Raw genomic sequence first — 5,904 nt, forward strand, 5'->3', positions numbered from 1 at the left:
AAAATCAAAGAGAATAGCAGGGCTTTGACGAAGAGCAACCTTTTCCACCTTCTCCCCACTCTTAAACTCTCACCCCAGAGTATGCGATCTGCTGCTGGACGTCACCTCCCCAACTCTGAAAAGCTCTTAGGTCTCTTGTAACAGGAAGAACACTTTCACCAGCACTAACAGATTCCCAAGGGTGGCTTAAAGAGTAAGACCATTTATTGGTTTCAGAGAATGAAAAGCCCAGAAGTCAAAAGTTCCAGGTGACTAGGCTCTGAGTCAAAGAGAGAGCTGCATCTCCTGGCCTCCCCTCCTGGTCACAAGGTGGCTGTCAGAGCTCCATGCCTCCATCAACATCTTCAACAGCACCTAGGCAGAAAAGAAGGGTGGGGGGCAAGAAAGCTCCCCAGGTGCATTGCCTTAATCAGAGAAAGAGCTCCTTGAAGATGCCTGAAGATGCTTCCTTATGAGATCCTGGTCAAAACTAGATCAGGGGGGTTTCCTGAACAGCATCTGCTAACCCCTATTTCTAGTTCATGAGATCCAGGGATGTCCCATGTGGGGGATTAGGCTTTAGGACACTTGGAAAGTACTTCCTTCCATTCCTGCTACCCCTGACACAGTTCTAAAGTACCTCTACTGGGTATCTTCCCAATTTCAAGAAAGCTACTTGCCCCTTCATACCTTGTTCCACTGCATGTCCACAGACGCCCTTGCCCCCCATCACTCCGTCAGTGCCCCTCTTCCCCCCACTGCTGCATCCAGACTTCTACGTCTTTCCTTTCACTTGTGATGGATGTTAATACTGACATTCTATTCCACAACCATAATAAAACCCAGGTCAATATCAATGAAAATTGGAAAGGAAAAGACAAAATTCTCATTATTTGACACAACTATTACATATATTTCCTGTGGGTATCTATCTGTGAATTTATAAGTTTTTGGAAAGTCTAGAAAAGTGCACATTGAGCCTATTATAGTGGTAACCTCTGGGGAGGAGGAAGGAAATGGGATGGCAGTGGGTGGCCAAAAGGGACGTTAGCATCATCTGCAGTGTTCTATTTTTTAAAAAGGAGAATGTATTCATGTTTCGCTTGTGTCATTAAACTTTAATTTGAAAAAATTCCCATTCATTTTCAGCCAATTATGCCGGCTCTGTGTGTTTGGCAGCATTCACATGTTTGTGTCCAGGGAGGAAGAACGTTTACTTTGTGTGTGTCTGTGAATGAAGTACAGTGATTAGTAAGTAGATTTTTAAAAAATGTAGCAAGCAAAAGCAAAACAAAAGAGGGAGGAACAAGTTCTCTCTAGAACTTGTTCACAACAATAAAAATCCAGGGATAGACTCATTAGGGAATGGGTAGGGTTTTTATTTATTTATTTATTTATTTATAATGTTTTATTTTTATTTTTGATACAGAGAGAGACAGAGCATGAGAGGGGGAGGGTCAGAGAGAGAGGGAGACACAGAACCAGAAGCAGGCTCCAGGCACTGAGCTAGCTATCAGCACAGAGTCTGATGTGGGGCTCGAACCCCCGAATGTGAGATCTGACCTGAGCCAAAGTCGGAGGCTTAACCGACTGAGCCACCCAGGCGCCCCTGGTTTGTTTTTTTTTTTTAATGTTTGTTTATTTTGAGGGGAGAGGAGAGAGTGAGTTGGGGAGGGACAGAGGGGGAGGGGGAAAGAGAAGCCCCAGCAGGCTCCATGCTCAGTGTGGAGCCTGATGTGAGGCTCAGTCCCACCACCATGAGGTCATGATCTCAGCCAAAATCAAGAGTTGGATGCTTAACCAACTAAGCCATCCCAAAATGGGAAGGTATTTTATGGAGAAAACCATGTAACTGAAGAGAGGATCAGAATAAATGTAGGGCTCTATTGTACTCACAGATCAAAGGCTCAGTATTGTATGGATGTCCATTTCCCCCAAATGAATCTTGAAATTCACAGAACTTGACAAGCAGGTTTAAAAATTCATGCAAAGGAGTTAATGTGCAGTGATAGTTAGCTTAGATAACTGAAAAGAAAGCACAATGAAATGGGGTACTTTACTTAAGAGATATCAAAAGATGGCATGAAGCTATAGCAGATAAAATAGTCTGGTACAGACAGGAATATATAGACTGGTGACACCAAACAGGGGTCTCACGCAAACCTACACACCGTGATTCAGTGCGTGAGGGAGCGTCACTCAGATCAGTGGAGAAAGGATGAACTGGTCAATTTATTGTGTTACAATAACCAGTTGTGTGTTTGGGGAGAGATTAGCTCACACCTCATTCCAACCATAAAAATGTATTCCAGGTGCATTAAAGACCCCAATAAAGGTAAATTTATTAGAAGAGAACACAGAACATATTTAAACCTTAGGAGTAAGAAAGGCATAAATGTGAGATATAAATGAAAGGAATAAAGAAAAGACTGATAAATCTGATTAGGTCAAAATTGATAACTTCTGTCTAAAAGAGCCTACAAAGAGTTAAAGGCGACAGGCTGGAAGAAAATATTTGCCATGTATATACAAGAGATTAATGTCTGGATTATATTAGGAAATTCTACAAATCAATAAGATAAAGACAAACACTTGAAATTTTTTTGATGAGCAAAAATAAACAGATAAATCAGAAAAGGGAAAATACAAATGGCAATGCACATGAAAATCTCACTAGCAAACAAGTATATATAAATTTAAAAAGTGATTCAATTGTTTCACCCATCAGATTGGCAAATATTTAAAACAGCTGCTTATGACATGGGGCTTTGAGGCCTCTCGTATCCTCTTGCTAGAAGTATAAATGGTACAGAACTTATAGAGGACACCTGGGTCGTATATGTTAAAACTAAAAACGTGGAAACCCTGAGATCCAAAATCCCATTCTCAGTCCTAGAGAAAAATTACAGAGGAGGCATGTGCAAGGCTGTTTTGTGCAGCACTGCTTACAACGGAGGAAAGAAATGGAAGCAACTGAATGTCCACGGAGCTCAGAGAAGAGAAAGATGTGGCAGGAGTGAATACAATACAGCTATTAAAAGGAAAAGAGTAGAGCCATTTACATCAATATGAGTATATCCGAAAAATATATGATTGAGTGAAAAAAATACAACTCATAGTAAGATCCTTATAAAGTGGGATGATTCATTCAAAATATCCACATTGATACCATAGATTTCTATGAAAGGAGACACATAAAGTTGTGGAGGGGGTTGAAAACTAGGATTTCAGGGGGCGACCAAAGGAAACTTGAGCTATATTCATATTGTTCTACTTTGAAAAAGGAGAACATATTCATGCTAACATGTTTAATTAAAGTATAATTTGAAAAGATTCGAATTTGTTTTCAGCCAACGATGCTGGCTGGAGCCTGTCTTCAGATTCTGTGTCTCCCTCTCTCTCTCTGACCATTCCCTGAGCACGCTGTCTCTCTCTGTCTCTCTCAAAAATAAATAAAAAGGAAAAGAAAAAGAAAAAAAATGGTTACAGTTAAACACCAATATCACACTAAAAATAAGCTTCACATGCAGCAAAGACTTAAATGTGCAAATTGCAAAATAATGTAAATTATACATGTGGGAAAGAAAACTATAAAAGCTTTAGAAAAAAAGAGGGAAAATGGTTGTGATCTTAATAAGGAGGGCTTCTTAAGGCGAGATATAAATCTGACATAAAAATAAAAAGTTCTGTCATAAGAGATACACTACAATTAAAAGACAAAGGTCATAATGGTAGAGAATTATGTGTAATGCATACAGCAGACAGGGAATTAATATCAAGAATACATAAAGAATTCCCATAAATCAACACAAAAAAGACACCCAGAAGAAATGGCAAAGGGGACAGACAGATACTCCCCATAGGAGGCAATATAAATGGCCGGGAAACCCATGAGGAGACTCCGGCAGGACCAGCCACTCAGGAAAACACAAATTGAACCAAGAAGAAACCATTTTTTTTCACCCATTAGATCTGGAAATTTTAAAAGCTGGCGATGGTCTGGAAAGATAAAGATTTACATTTACTCATGGAGGGAGCTTCCATTGTCATTGCCAACTCCAGAAGCAAACCTGGGCCATGTTTATTAAAACGAAAATAGTAGACACCATGGAGGCCAGAGTTCCATTCTCAGTACCTACCCTATAGAAACACATCAGGATGAGGCAGGTACCAAGATGTTCCTGGCAGCATTCTTCATAATAGGGGGAAACCCCGTCCAGGTCTTGGGTGCTGGAATAAGGGAAACAGGGTACACTCATGGGAAGGAGTACCCCATGGCTGTTACAAGGAGGAACAAAGGCTGGAATGTCAACAACATGGGTAGATCTCAAAAAAGCAACATTGAGTGAAAAAGGCAGAATACAGTATCATCCCTCTGATGTGGTATATAATTAACTTTAAATGCCTTCATTAGTACCATATATCTACTATGGAAGGCAAAATGTAAAACTGTAAACAGTGGCCACCTCTGTGGAGGGGTAAGGATCTCGGGTGCCCAAAGGAAATTTGAGCTATATTCATATTGTTCTACTTTGATAAAGGAGAATATATTCATGCTAACATGTTTAATTAAAGTATAATTTAAAAAGATTCTAATTTGTTTTCAGCCAACAATGCTGGCACTGTGTGTTTGGCTGCGCTCGGATGTTTGTGCTCAGGGAGGAAGAACGTTTACTTTGTGTGTGTCTGCAAACCAAGCACAGTGATTAGTGAACAGGTTGAAATGAAATAAGGAAAACAGGGGCCAAACAAATGAGCCCAGGTAAAAATTTACCAAGAAATATGCAAGACTTTGACCAGAGGAAAATGTAAAACTCCCCAGCAAGACACAGAAGCTGACCCAACCTGAGAGAGGCAGATATAGCACTGGGCACTGGTGGGAAGAGTCAGTACGATAGAGATGCCCATTTTCTTCACGTTTATCCATAAACTCAAGGTAGTCTCAATTAGATTTTTCCTGAAACTTGGCAGGCTGATTTCAAAATCCATGTGGTGGGACAAATATGCAAGGATGACCAAGGCAATTTTGCAAAAACAACGAAAAGGGTGGGATTTGTCCCGCCAGTTAGCAAAGCATATTATCAAGCTCGGGAGCAGACAAATAGATCAATGGACCAGAAAGAGCTCTGACAGAGACCTGCACTGCAATTTAGCGCAGTTGAAAGTAGCAATATTTAATCAGTGGAGAAATGATATATTATTACATAAATGGTGTTGGGACAATTACCTATCTATTTGGAGATGGGGAGTTTAAAGTCAGATCCTAAGATTCATGCATATGGAATTTATTTCTTGTATGTAGTTTAAAGGCACACACACACACACACACACACACACACATATAATAAATTTTAGAGAAGAAAATACAGGAAATGCTTATGACCTTGATATCGCAAGGTGTTCTTAAATAAGACTGTAAAAAAAGGCACAAAAGTAAGGTTGATAAGTTTGATTGTATCAAATTTAAAATTTCTCTAAGGCACAAGATACCATATAATTAAATGATAGGAATCACAATGTAGGAAACATTTGCAATATACATAACAAAGTATCAGTATTCAAAATACATAAAAACTCCTAAAAATCAATAGCAAAAAGACAAAAAAAAAAACCTTAAAAAATAGGGAAAGGATATGGAGAAGCAATTCAGAGGAAGAAATATAAATGGACAGTAAACACATGAAGCTTGCAGTCTTGTAGGTAATTCAGAAAAATTCAAACTTAAACGAGATACTATTTTTCACTCATCAGACTGCTTAAAAATGCAAAACTTGGAAATGGTCTGGGGAAATGGATGTTCATACACTGCTGCCAGGAGATTACACTAATAAGGCACTTTGGAGAACATTGTAGCAGTTTCTATTAGAATTTAAGATGTGTACACCCTATCACCCATCAATTCCGTTTCTAAGTGTCTGCATGTGT

At 39.3% G+C, this 5,904-nt stretch overlaps 1 long non-coding RNA gene across 2 annotated transcripts; it reads right to left on the minus strand.

Annotated features, from left to right (window-relative positions):
• Nucleotides 1–290: 290 nt before the first annotated feature.
• Nucleotides 291–4,346, minus strand: LOC115274335. Of its 2 annotated transcripts, none has more exons than XR_003901186.1 (3): nucleotides 4,119–4,346; nucleotides 1,876–2,004; nucleotides 291–354 (listed from the first exon to the last, which is right to left on the minus strand). It is a non-coding gene; the product is annotated as an uncharacterized LOC115274335 (long non-coding RNA). The 2 variants fall into 2 exon arrangements; XR_003901185.1 differs by lacking the exon at nucleotides 291–354 and adding an exon at nucleotides 766–1,207.
• Between the last annotated feature and the right edge of the window lie 1,558 nt (nucleotides 4,347–5,904).

This window comes from Suricata suricatta, chromosome 12 (genome assembly GCF_006229205.1).
Source record: "Suricata suricatta isolate VVHF042 chromosome 12, meerkat_22Aug2017_6uvM2_HiC, whole genome shotgun sequence".
Lineage (NCBI taxonomy): Eukaryota > Metazoa > Chordata > Mammalia > Carnivora > Herpestidae > Suricata > Suricata suricatta.